Here is a 14,311-nt window from a genome sequence, read left to right on the forward strand (position 1 = left end):
GAGAGAGAGAGAGAGAGAGAGAGAGAGAGAGAGAGAGAGAGAGAGAGAGAGAGAGAGACTGTCAATCTGGCTGACAGTTTATTACTGTAGACTTCTAGCTCTGAGTCAGAATAAAGGTCAGAATGTTCTGATCTAGTGTGGTCCAGGGAACAAACGTTGTTCTGAGAGGCTCCTAGGGCATAAAAAACAGGGTATGGAGACTGAGTGGCCTTTTGAGAAAGGTCTCCCCAACTGTTTTCAGCCTTGCTCTTAAGGCCTCACCACGCCATTCAGAACATGCACGAAGAAAAGGGACTTAGCAAGTTCTGTAGAAACATCATAAATGGCTCTCTCCTGATGTGCATCTCTCTCATACTTCTGATTCCTTGGAATGTTCCCCAAGGATCCATTAGTGGCCAAGCTCAATTCACTGAATCCACAGCAGCTCTAGGAGAAGGAAAAGAATTTTGGGGGTGCAGTTTGATTATGAGTTTGTTATTAGTTCTCTTTTTTTTAATAATTTTTTTTTAAGATTTATTTGTTTATTATGTATACAGTGTTCTGTTTGCACGTATCCCTGCAGGCCAGAAGAGGGAGCCTGATCTCATTACAGATAGTTGTGAGCCACCATATGGGTGCTGGGAACTGAACTCAGAACCTCTGGAAGAACAGCCAGTGTTCTTAACCTCTGAGCCATCTCTCCAGCCCATTATCTAACATATTAACCAAATCTTAATCCAGCTCGGGCACAGATGAAGGTGCCATCTTAGAACAATCCTCTGCACTGAACTGTGAGAAGGTCTTGTGGAGAAATACCAATCAGGCTGGCCAAGCTTAGCCCCTGCCTCAGTGAAACCCCGCCCTCTGAGGGTGGGAACTCAGCTTTGTTGGCTGAGATAAAATATCCTAAGAAAAGCTGGGTGGTGGTGGCACACACCTTTAATCCTAGCATTCAGGAGGCAGAAGCAGGTGGATCTCTGAGCTTGAGGCCAGCCTGGTCTACAGAAGGAGTTCCAGGACAGCCAGGGCTACACAGAGAAATTCTATCTCAAAGGAAATAACACAAAACAAAAAATCTCAAGAAAAGTAACTCGAGGGAGACAGGCTTTATCTCGGCTCTTAGCTGGAGGGTAAACTCCATCATGGCGAGGAAGTCCTAGCAGTAAGCACTTGAGGCAGGAGGTCAGGAATCTGCAGACGGGGAAGACAGCTGCTGTCTAGCTCCCGTCTCACCTTTTGATCCCATCCAGGACCCAAATCTGTTTTAAAGAAAAGGGAGGGATTTTTGCTAGGTGGCAACTTCAGAAATGACAAATTTCTTTAAAGACAGAGCTTTCTTTGTCTTGTTTAACTCTTTGACAGAAGAAGTAGCACATTTCATTTACAGTTCTGATGGGTAGAATTGTTTCTTTACTGTTACTGATGCCCCATCAGGAATGAATCAATGTTTGTTCACATAGCCCCAGGAAATGTCACACTACAGCTCCTAATTACCTTCTTCTAAATGATGAAATATAGTTTGGAGAAGACCACATAGACGCCACTTAGAGAAAGTGAATAGGAAAACAATTTTTGCCATAGCTGTAAGTCATTATATTGAGCGCTGTCCTCACTGTCAACTCTTCATGCATGTGTTCATACATGTGCAGTTGCATGCACACATTTGTGTGCTAGTGTCCTAACATTCATGTAGAGGCTAGAGAACATCCTTGGCCATTCCTCCTTAGGTCCTGACTACCTTGATTTTTGAGATAAAGTCTCTCACTGGCTTGGGGCTTATCTAATAGACAAGGCAGGTTGACCAGTTAGCCCCAGAAATCTACCTGCTGCTGCCTCTTCAGTCCTGGAACCACAAGCATGTGCCATTTTGTCTGCCTTTTTTTAAATGTGGTTCTGGGAAATCAGACTGTTTCATGTTACCAGAGCACTATCCTCCAATCAAAAGAACCATTGTTGTTACAAGGCTAAGCTGTGACAGACCACCATAGCTGGGCTTGTTGACTGAAAGGTAGGGGGTGGGGTAGATCACTGGACCTTCACCTGAGTGTCCAACCATTCCTCTCAGCCATGTATACATAATTCAGCTTTAATTGCACATGGCCTCAGGGCCTCAGGAAAGTGCTGGAGTACACAGGCTGTGGAAAGCAGTGGGAAAGGGCTCCGTCTATGTGGCCATTGGGAAGCCATCATCCATGCTCTATAACAGACCTTCCACTCGGGCTGCTTCAGGGTCATCCACACTCTGTCTGCACTCGGGCTGCTTCAGGGTCACCCACACTCTGTCTGGCCCATAACTCCTCACCCACGCTCTGTTCAGTAAGCCTAGTAAGTTCATTGGTTCCCCAGAGTGAACCTTGATGGAATCATACTTTGGAAGAAGAGAGGAAATGTTTACATTTCCTCAGGGAGAAAATTCTCACAACTGTCCTGAGCCAAGCGTGCTACTGACTGAGCTATTACGCCCGCCCTACACCCAGATTTTATGCAAATCTTTTGCAAGTTTTATGGGAAAAGGTTTTAAAAATATATTAAGGGAGAAAAGCTACATTGAATATTAGGATTCTGTGGCCAGGAATAGAAACCTAGAGGGGGAAATGGAAGAAAGAAAAAAAAAAGGTCTTCAGGCTAAGAAAGCTAGCTGAAGTAATTTGGAAGCAGTAGGATCTAAATGCTAAAAAGGCGCTAGATCACAGTGTAAATAGGATGAAAAAGTACGCAATCTAGAGAGTGACCTGGATGATGCTGGACAGCAAAGATACTGAGATCCTTAAAAGAAAAACCATCCATCAGTCTGGAATAGACCACTGAATGAACAATCTCTCTTTATGTCTTCACTAAGACCATGAGTTCCTGCAAGATGAGAGCTGGTTTTGTTCATCTGTCCCCAGGCTGAAAAAACAAAGCAAAAAGGGGTTTAATGAGTACTCATTGTACAAATAAGGAACATTCCATATTATTAGATATTATTTGCTACTAATTGAATTTTATTGTTTTTCATAACTGAAAAGATCATTTAAAGTTAATGCCCCAAATACATACAGAAAATGTTCAAGTCATATAACATTACATTGAATGTGAAGGAGCCAACTGAAAATTTTTTCCTTGGCTTTTAGAGCATGATTTATCCAAATATTTCCTTTATGTATGCAAAACTAATTATAACTACAAAGGTACACATGCCATGTAATTGCTCAAGATCAGGAGTTTTGGAATCAGATATGCCTAAGTTTGAATCCATCCATCATTTAGTGCTGTGGCCTTGAGAAAGTCACTTAACCTCTTTTTTTTTTTTTTTTTTTTTTGCTCACATTCCTTAGGGAAATTAAGATAATGATAAAATATACCCCAAGATTTATTAGAATAATAAATTAGTTACCACTTAGAATGGTCTTAATACATACATAACTCAATCTTCACAATTGTATATGCATATATTTTTAATGATTTATTTATTCTTATTTTACATGTATGGATGTTTTGCTTGCATGTTTATCTGGGCTCCACATGCATGCAATGCTCATTAAGGCCAGAAGAGGGCGTGGGATCCCCTGGGATTGTACCTACAGCTGGTTATGAGCCCCCATGTGGGTGCTGGGATAAAATTTGGGTCTTTGGCAAGAACAACAAGTGCTCTTACCCATTGAACCATCTCTTCAACCCCTATATATGTATTTTTAAATAAAATATGAGCTCATACTGTATATATCTCTCATGTTTTCTTTTTTCTTTTCTTTCTTTTTTGAGACAGGGTCTCACGTAACTCTGGCTGTTCTAGAACTCTCTATGTAGACTCAGCTGGCATCGAACTCACAAAGATCTGACTGCCTCTGCCTCCCAAGTATTCCATCATGCCTGGCATTTGTTTTTCTATGTAACAAAATGTCACAATATTAAATATATGTATATATTTAAAATATGTATTCATACATGCAGAACAAGTCATTCTTTCGATGGCTATATTGCATTCTAATATATAGTTCTATATAAGCAACACCCTGCACAAGTGTTCCTAATATTTTATCACTATAAATAACCACAATTCTGCTGCATATAAAGATTTTTATAGGTCGGGTGCAAGCGTGGGCACAAGGGCAGAGGATAACTTCCTAGAACCCATTCTTTCCTTCCACCCTGGGTGGGTTCTGGGAATCAAACTCAGATTGTCAGCTTTGAGTGACAAGAGCGTCTACCTGTGAGCCATCACACTTCTCCTCCCCAAGTTTTAATTTTTACTCTTAATTTTGTGTGTGTTTGTGTGTGGCGAGTGTGAGGTATTTGAGTATTTGATACACATTCCTAGAAATGGAATTCATGAATCACAGTACATGAATTAAAGGAATTAAAATATTTTATTTAAAAATTGTCAAGTTGTCTTTTAAAACATTTTTAAAAGATTTATTTTATGTGCATAAATATTTATCTACATTTATATCTGTGTACCTCATGTGTGCCTGGTGCCTGAGATCAGGGGTGGATGTGAGATCCTTTGGAACTAGAGTTACAGTGTTGTGAGCTACCACGTGGATACTAGAAACTGAACCTGGGTCCTTTGCAAGAGCAGCCAGTGCTTTTACCCAATGGGGCATCTCTCTACCCCCAATTGTCCTTCTAAAGTGGTCTATGACTTTCCACTTGGACCAGCTAACATAGTTTGTTGCATTTTGATTGTATATATTTTGGCCAGACTATAGTTTAACTCAATTAACTTACCTCAAACGTCCCAGTAGTTCCAAAGCTAAGGACTACACCTTGCTAGTTCTACATTTTAGTTCTTTATCTTCTTGCAATATATAAGCAACCAAGGATTTATCAAACACCATTCGGCAACAAATATTCAGACACATGGACTGTAGAAAATGTTTGTGCTACTACCAGATTGGAAGGGATGAAATGCTGGTGTTTCATGGCCTTTCTGATGGCTAATATGGAAGAATGTTTGGAATTAAAATCATCCAAGTTTGGGAGAACAGTGGCCGCACCTACATCTTCCTGTTTTCTGTGACAGGCATACTCATTTAATGGACAAGAAGCCTTCTCTATGGAGTCTTACTAGTAATCTCTTTAGCCCAGTGTGTGGTAAGGCTTGGCTGGCAGTCCCCACATGAAGGTAGGTGAAACAACTGTGCCTCTTGGCCAGAAGCTGATCAGCATCACCAAGTGGGAAGACTGGTAGTTAAGGCCTGTACACTCTTCTTAAAAATGTGTGTGTGTCTGTTGGGCGGTGGTGGTGGCACACGCCTTTAATCCCAGCACTCAGGAGGCAGAGGCAGGCAGATCTCTGTGAGTTTGAGGCCAGCCTGGTCTACAGAGTGAGTTCCAGGAAAGGCTACACAGAGAAATCCTGTCTCAAAACAGACAAAAAAAAAAAAAAAAACCAAACACAGTGTGTGTGTGTGTGTATACCACAACTGTGCAGGTACTGGAAGAGGCCAAAAGAGGGTATCAGATCCCCTTTAAGTGGACTTAAAAGCAGTTGTGAGCCTCCTGATAAAGATACAGGGAATTAAACTGGAGTCCTCTAGAGTAGCAGCAAGTGCTTTTGACCACTGAGCTGTCCCTCCAGTCTCCTACTTTTATTTTAATAGCTATTTTAACTCAAAAGATAAACGCATAACATTTAAGAGTTAGATGTCACTATGATTTGGATACTACCAAGGGACTAGGATGGGAAAGGCTCTAGGTTGATCACTTAAACCTTTAAAATGGCTGAATTCCTACTTCTTCTCCTTCTCCAAGACAAAGACTTGAGAGGTTTTTTTTCCCCCAAATCCAAAAGGTATTATTCAATGGGACTTTCAAACTTCCTGGATCCTGTTGAAAGAGGCAATCAGTTTCTTTATTTTTGGATTATTCATTATGGTGGAATAACCCAAACAATCCAATTCTGAGAAAAGTAAGGGATTCACTCACTCCATCCCCCAAAAAAGTTTTGGCTTTGCTAGACAAACTTAGACACCATCTTTGGGTTCCTTCCCCATTAGGGGAACCTGTCTCTTTGTGTGCTTTGGTGAGTGTGTGTGTGTGTGTGTGTGTGTGTGTGTGTGTGTGTTTCTTTAAATTTTTTAAAGGTTTATTGTATTTTGTAAGTATGAGTATCTTTCCTACATACATGTATGTGCACCATGTGTGTGTGTGGTGCCCATGGAGGTTAGAAAAGAGCATTGGATCCCTTGGAACCGGAGTTACAGAGAGTTGTGAGCCAACACATGTGTACTGGGAACTGAACCCTGGTCCTCTGCTAGAGCAACCAGTGCTCTTAACTACTGAGTGATCTCTCCAGCAGTATGTGCTTCTACTTTCACTAAAACTTGAGTCCTGAGACCTTGCTTTCCCTGCCCTTTTACTCATTAAACTGACAGAGAAAAGGAATCCTGCAACCATAAATAACTTAACCATGATGTCATCATTACTCCAAAGCTAGTATGAACAATCCTGTCTTGTTGCCAATCCCAACCTGCTGTTGGTTGTTTTTGCTCTCCACCCAGCTCCCAAATAAATCACACACGGAGGCTTATTCTTTCTTATGAATGCCAGGCCTTAGCTTGGCTTGTGGCTAGCCAGCTTTTCTTAACTTAAATTATCCCGTCTACCTTTCGCCTCTGGACTTTTTCCTTTTCTTACTTCTGTAAATCTTACTCTCACTCCATGGTTGGCTGGGTGGCTGGGAGGCTGGCCCCTACCATTCTCCTCTCCTTGTTCTCTTACTCTTTTTTCGATCTCTCTTCTCTCATTCCTTCTTTTTTTTTCCTCCAGATTTCTCCTTCTATTTATTCCCTTTGCCTGCCAGCCCTGCTTATCCTTTCTCCTGCCTTGCTATTGGCCGTTCAGTTCTTTAATAGACCATCAGGTGTTTTAGACAGGCACAGTAACACAGCTTCACCAAGTTAAACAAATGCAACATAAAGGAATGCAACACATCTTTGCACCATTAAGCAAATGTTCCAGAGCATAAACAAATGTGACGCATCTTAAAATAATATTCTGTATCAACCTAGAGATAGTAACTTTAGCTCTACAGTTGCTGTCCCTTACCTGATTACCGTGACATAGATCTCTCTCCTTTCTTTTTTCTCCCTCTTTCTTGCCCACCTATTTTTAAATTTTCTTCTCAGATAGGGTGCTCTCCAACTTACAAGCTTCCTGTCACAGTCTCCTGAGCTCTAGAATTACAGGTGCTCATCACAATGGCTGGCAAGTGTCACTTCTAAATGTCTTATTTTTTTTTTTCAAGACAGGGTTTCTCTGTGTAGCCCTGGATGTCCTGGAACTCACTATGTAGCCCAGGCTGGCCTCGAACTCACAGAGACCCACCTGCCTCTGCCTCCCAGGTGCTGCTAGCAGCTTTTTTTCTTGATTTGAATAATCACCTCAGGTCTTATTTGCTTAGTGGCTTATATGAGTTCCAAGTCAGACCCACACTTGTTGCCAGATCTCAGACCCCAGCAGTTACCTCAGATTTACACTCTGTCTAGGATTAGGGAAATGTAAGGCATTCATTCTTAAAGTGTGATCCCAAGAGACTAGCAGATCAACCTCTGACATCACTGGAACTGGAAAGAATTGCAAGTCATCACACCGTCTTAGTGAAGCTTCTATTACTGTGATAAACACATTGACCAAAAGCAATTTGAGGGAGAAAAGCTCTATTTGGCTAAGCAACCACCATCTTGGAGAGTTCAGATTACCCCAGCTGGGTTTGCTGACTTGTTCACTATCCCTCATGGACAGCTGGGGGGTAGTCACGTGACCATCACCTGAGTATCCATCCTCTATCATATGTTGTACATATGCAATGTTGCCTTAATTGCATGTGGCCTGGAGGGCGGGGAGCTAGAAAATACAGGCTGAGGGGCTCCGTCTGTGTGGCTACTGGGAAGCCTTCAACCCTGCTGGGTAAAGGCTTTCCAGGCCCGGCCTATTGAGGGGAAGGAGCACCCACACTCCTGTAAGTAACCCCTCACCCATGCTCTGTAAGGAAACGTAATAAACTCATTGATTGCCCAGCATGAACTTTGGTGGAATACTGTCTTGATTTGTCATTGGGACCTTAGGAGAAGGGGTAGTGGACATTGCTTACACCTCCCCCTGGAAAAGAATTTTAACAATAGACTTACTGGTTATGGTCCATCATTGGGTGAAGCCAAGAGAGGAAGCTGGAGGCAGGAATTGAAACAGAAGCCATGGAAGAACAATGCTTACTAGATTGCTTCAGGAGGCTTCCTCAGCCTGTGTTCTTTGTTTGTTTGTTTGTTTGTTTCTCTGTGTAGCTTTGCGCCTTTCCTGGAACTCGCTTTGTAGACCAGGCTGGCCTCAAACTCACAGAGATCCGCCTGCTTCTGCTGGGATTAAAGGCGTGCGCCACCACCGCCCGGCTCAGCCTGTGTTCTTACACCAACCAGGACCACCAGGTTGGCTGGCAACTCCCACATCGATCGTTAATCAAGAAAATGCCATACAAACTTGCCTACAGGCTAATCTGATAGAGGCAATTTCTCACTTGAGAGTCCCTCTTTCCAGAGATGTCTAGGTTTAATGTCAAGTTGACAAAAACCACCAGTATACATCCTGCCCCAGACTTTCTGAATGAGTGGTTCTTTGGAGGACCTAAAAATCTGGGTTTAAACAACATTGAAGGATTTTTTGTTTGCTTGCTTTTCGAGACAGGGTTTCTCTATGTAACAGTCCTGGCTGTCTTGGAACCCACTCTGTAGACCAGGCTGGCCTTGAATTTAAGAGATCTGCCTGCTTCCGCCTCCTGAGTGATGGGGATTAAAGGTGTGTGCCACCACCGTCCTGCCACTGAGGGATTCTCATAGGCACTCAACTTGCAAGCCCCAGTCTTCTCCATAAAATGGAAACACAGTCTCTTCATCTAGCTTTTGTGAGTGGCATGGTATTAAGCATTACAGGGAGCTCCAACTTTCTCCTGGAGACTAGTCTCATTAATCTTGATTGGATTAAGAAATGCCTATTGCGCTGGTCATTGGCTTAATCTTAGCACTCAGGAGGCAGAGGCAGGTGGATCTCTGTGAGTTGGAGGCCAGCCTGGTCTACAGAGTGAGTTCTAGGACAACCAGGGCTACACAGAGAAACCCTGTCTTAAAAACAAAGAAAGACAGGAGAGAGAGAGAGAGAAAGAGAGAGAGAGAGAGAGAGAGAGAGAGAGAGAGAGAGAGAGAGAGAGAGAGAGAGAGAGACAGACAGACACAGACAGAGAGAGACAGGGAAAGAGAGAGAGAGGAAATTCACAGTGCATTAATGAGGCACATCCTTCAGAATGTCTGTGTCTTTCACAGAGTTTTAACTGAGAAATGAAGATCCATCCTGTACGTGAGTGGCACTACCTCATGAGTTTCCAGGTAGAATAAAAGAAAGAAGGAAAGAAGCCACTGCTAAGGGCCATCCTCCTTTCTCTGCTTCCTGGTCAACACCTTGGACCAAGCCACTTCTAATGCTGTGTCTTCCTTGTCAGGGAGGACTTCATTCCTCTGAACTGTAAGCCAGAACAATAAATCTTTCCTCCCTTAATTTGCTTTTTGTCATATTTTTGGTCTCAGTGTTGTACCCAGAGTCCCCCAAAGACCACTAAGAGACCCAATCCGATGCAAAAGCAAAGAGTCTTTGTATTGTTAAAAGTTAACTTGGGACTCTCCATCCATCTGACGCAGCAGCAGAGCAGGAGAGACCCCGAGTAGCAATGGGGCAGGGTTTTTAAAGCAAGGGACCTTGGGGTCTACAGACTACATAGGAACAGACTCAGGATTGGTTTATTCGAGTGGCAATCATGTTAGTAACTTTTAATTGGCTAGGGTTAGTTGGGGGTTATAGTTACCATTTTTGGGCAGGCCTGGACAAGTCCCAGGCTTTGTCCTTGAGCTGCCATGGAGGCTGGCAGGTGTAGCACGTACTGACTGTGGGGGCTGACTCAGTGGCCCAGGCTCTGTCCTTGATCTGTAGATCTAAGTGGGTGAGGGGTCCCAGACAGTAAACAACTGGCTGAAGCTTGAGCGGTCAGAGTACATGCAGAAAGGGAGCTACTGCAAGGACTATGTCTTTTGTTCATGGCCCTCCCAGAAACTGCTTGTTCAAGTCTCAGGAAACTGAAATTGAGGCCTGATCTCTGAGAGAAGACTGAGCAGGCTGTTATGGTGTCTGCTTGGTCCTTTCATCAGATATGAGAAAATAGATAATATAGAGTCTATGGAGTTACAGTTTTGTTACTCAGGGGGAGCTTCACAAACTAGCTGCTTGATCCCCAGGCCCTCCCCAGTGTCCCTTGTTCAAGCATCACTCCATTGAGGTCCCCACTTCAAGTGACTGTCTCCACTATTCCTTCATCTCGGAAGTCCTCCTGTATCCTGGTACTATCATCTACCAAGGATGGTAGATAGTAGATGAGCATAGTGCACTCACCCTCAGTTCACCCTATAATAATCACCATTCCACACAGTGTGGTCCAGAGCAGCCCTCTACCCCTCCTCCAACTTTCCCCCAGCCTCTGGAGCTATCAGCTCTTTACTTATTCCTTCTTCACTCTTCTCCTCCCCAAATCTTTCTCTACAAACCAGAACCCCCCACCTTCTCATGGAACCCGAGCCAGGCCTGGTGTTTTGTGTGTGTGTGTGTGTGTGTGTTTTTTTTTTCCTTTTTTTTCCCAGAGCTGAGGACCGAACCCAGGGCTTGCTAGGCAAGCACTCTACCACTGAGCTAAATCCCCAACCCCTTGTGTGTGTTCTTAATCCCTTGGAGTGTGAGCATGGCAAGGGGGGCTGGATTCCCAGTTCCAGCTTCAATCTTCAGCCTGCTCACACTGGGGGCAGTCCTTTTTTTTTTTTTTTTTTTTTTTTGAGACAGGGTTTCTCTGTGTAGTTTTGGTGCCTGTCCTGGATCTCGCTCTCCAGACCAAGCTGGCCTTGAACTCACAGAGATCCGCCTGGCTCTGCCTCCCGAGGGCTGGGATCAAAAGTGTGCGCCACACCGCCCCCTGGGGGCAGTTCTTAATATGAGTGAGCTTCATTTCTCTTACCAGAAAGGTGTGGCTGTGTGTAGTAGTAGCCTATCATCTCAGTAAGCCCTAAACCCTTACCGTAGTCTCTGCTCCTGCCTCGTTGTGGGTCCCCACACACTTGTTTCCTATTGCTTTTACCTGTCCCACTCTCTGAGTTCCTGACCCACTGGCTTCTTGGGGTTCTTTCACCTCAGGGACTTTGCATTTGCTCTCCCATCTGACATGGAATACTTCCATAGTAGAGGTACATTTGGTTGTTCTTTTACAGAAATCAAGTCTTTGCTCAATGGCCCCCTATTTTCCAAACCATCCATTCTAAAATGATACCTTGCCCCACCCCTAGCACCACCTTGCTAAATCCAGGGAGGGTATTAAGAGCCTGGGGCTTTGGTTCCAAACCTAGTTAAGAATTTTCACCTTCACCCAGGCGGCGCATGCCTTTAATCCCAGCATTCAGAAGGCAGAGCTAGGCGGATCTCTGAGTTTGAGGCCAGCCTGGTCTACAGAGCAAGATCTAGGACAGGCTCCAAAACTACACAGAGAAACCCTGTCTCAAAAAACCAAAAAAAGATTTTCACCTTCATCTTCGTTGTCTGTAAACTGTACTAGGCAATCTGTCAGCTGCAGAAGACTCACACCCATAGTCCTCCCAAGACCTGCATGCCCAACCTCTCCAAACTCAGGGCAGGACAGTCAAAGGAGAGAGGAGTGGAGGCAGGCTGTGTCACATGGCACTCTGGTCTCAGAAACTTCTCCTTTAAAACACAAATCTTCATGGCTGTGGGACTTGGACTTTGTTTTTCAACTTTTTTGTTTGTTTTTTAGGATAGGGTTTCTGTGTCACCCTGGCTGTCCTGGAACTCACTCTGTAGACCAGGCTGGCCTTGAACTCAGAGATCCAACCACCTGCCTCTGCCTCCTGATTGCTGGGATTAAAGGTGTGTACCACCACCAGCCAGCATTGTTGTTTTTCAACTTTTAATTAAGCTTTATTGTGGTATAATTCACAAATTCGATCACCTTTGTGCCGCTCAGCAGTTCATTCCTCCCCGAAAGTCAACAACTGAAATTCCTGCTCCCAAAGGCTAGTGACTACGCTTTATATTAATAGAATCACACAGTATGTAGTATTCCCCCCCACTGTTCCCAAAGGCTAGTGACTACACTTTATATTAATAGAATCACACAGTTATGTAGTACCCCCCTATTTTTAGAGGTGAAGCTAAAAGGTGGATGAACATAGACCTAACCCATGAAAAGGCACAATTTGAGGTATTCTAGCATTTCCTATTAAAACCACCACCACATAAAATAATGAATATATTTTTCATCCTAAAGAGGTTTTTCTTCTATTTTCCATCACCCACTCTCCTGTATAAATTAGGTCATATTTCTTTCCAGAACTGTGTAAGAGTCACCCAGCACGTGTTCTTTTGTGCCTGGATTCTTCCACTCAGCAGTATTTTGATTCATCCATGCTGTCGAGTCTCAATTCCACTTTTGTTCCCATTGTATGGAGATGACACAATTTGTCTATTTATTTATTGGTGAACATAGGAGTGTCTTCCAGTTTCTGGACTCTCATAGGAAGAGCCACTATGAATAGCTCGATACAAAAAGTCTATTTGTGAATCTAAGTTTTCATTTATCTCGCTGAATACCTAGACATGGCATTAGCTGGGCCACAGGCAGGCACACAGTTAACGTGGAAAGAAACTGACTTTTACATTTTTATTTATTAGTGTGCGTGTGTTTCTCAAGGCGTCACAGACTCTTTGGCCAATCTCTGTGCTCGGAAGATAGAAAATGCTCATAAATGTTACCCATCAAGCATAGCAGTGAGTGAAGGTTACTTTAGAAATTTAAGCAAGTCCAAAATAAAGAATAAAATTTGAATCCAGGATTCACTAGGTGATTCAACAGCTGCAGAAGATTCTTATCTTTCAACCTCCCAGTTTCACCCTAAATCTTTGTGTGATTGTGGGCACCAAGGGAGAGGCCAGAGGACAACTTTGTGGTTCTCTTTCCACCTCTCTGTTGGCTCCAGGAATTGAAATCTGGTCAACGGGTTCACTTGGCAAGAGGCTCTACCACTGAGCCATCACCCAGGCTGTTTCACATTCTAACAGTCTCTGTAACTGACTAAGGTTTAGCACCAGTCTTGTCCTTACAGCATCCCTTTTGGGCTTGCTGCTGCTTCTCCCCGCAATGCCCCCACCACTAGTGACGGCAGGACTAGCTTCTTGCCATTTATCACGCAGACCAGTGTCATTTTCCAGAGACTGCTACCAAATGAATTACACCCCTATCTCAAAATCATGTGAAGTTATAACCTCCAATAGGTTGTTAACCATATTTGGAGATAACACCTTCAAAGAAGTTTAAATTATCAAGTGTGGTGGCGCACACCTTTAATCCCAACGCTTGGGAGGCAGAGACAGGCAGATCCCTGAGTTCAGGGCCAGCCTGGTCTACAGATCAAGTTCCAGGACAGCTAGGGACACACAGAGAAACCCTGTCTCAAAAAAGGCAAAACCAACAACGAAGAAAAGAAGTTTAAGTTAAAAATGAGGCTGTTGGAACCCTAATCCCATAGGATGGGGACTGATGACTGGTATCATATTGGACTAAAAGAGAAAGGAAAAGCATATAAACAAAAACATGGTATTGTTAACGGTCCTGATTTTGATCATTATATTGAGATTGTGCAAGAAAATCTTTGTCCCCAGAAATAAAGTATATAGAGATAAAGGAGTATGACATCTAAATTTAAAAGGATTTATAAAAGGATATACACATATACAAAATGTATACATATGCATGTACATATGTTCATAGAACATGAAAATATAGCAAACAATGTAATTTTGACAAAAAGGGTGAGACTTCTCTACTAGTCTTACTCTGTGTTTGTGCACTTGACACTTGACAGACACAAACGTCAGGGGCTTTTGGTGCGTGTGCTATCTTAAGTGGTGTAGCCCCAGATTCCAGAACTAGTGCATTCTTTTACAGTACATTTCATCTATCTTGTTTGACTACAATGTCTACCATTTATTTTGCAAAAGTCCGTTCTGGTCTCAGTACTTTAACTCTGTAAACTCTATGAAGACACAAGGTTGATTGTCTCCTCCAGTGGCAAAGAACCACAATTAGGGCAAAGAATGTCATGCCCACTGCTTTTTCCCCAGACTTAAAATAGCATGTAGCAGAAACTCTAATTATGCCCTTCAATATCTAGAGATTCAGCTAACAAATATTGGACATCTAGGCATTAGGGTACAGAGCAGGGCACGAAATATTTAAAAATCCACGCATAAGGGC

The sequence above is a fragment of the Peromyscus eremicus genome, chromosome 4 (assembly GCF_949786415.1).
Source record: "Peromyscus eremicus chromosome 4, PerEre_H2_v1, whole genome shotgun sequence".
NCBI lineage: Eukaryota > Metazoa > Chordata > Mammalia > Rodentia > Cricetidae > Peromyscus > Peromyscus eremicus.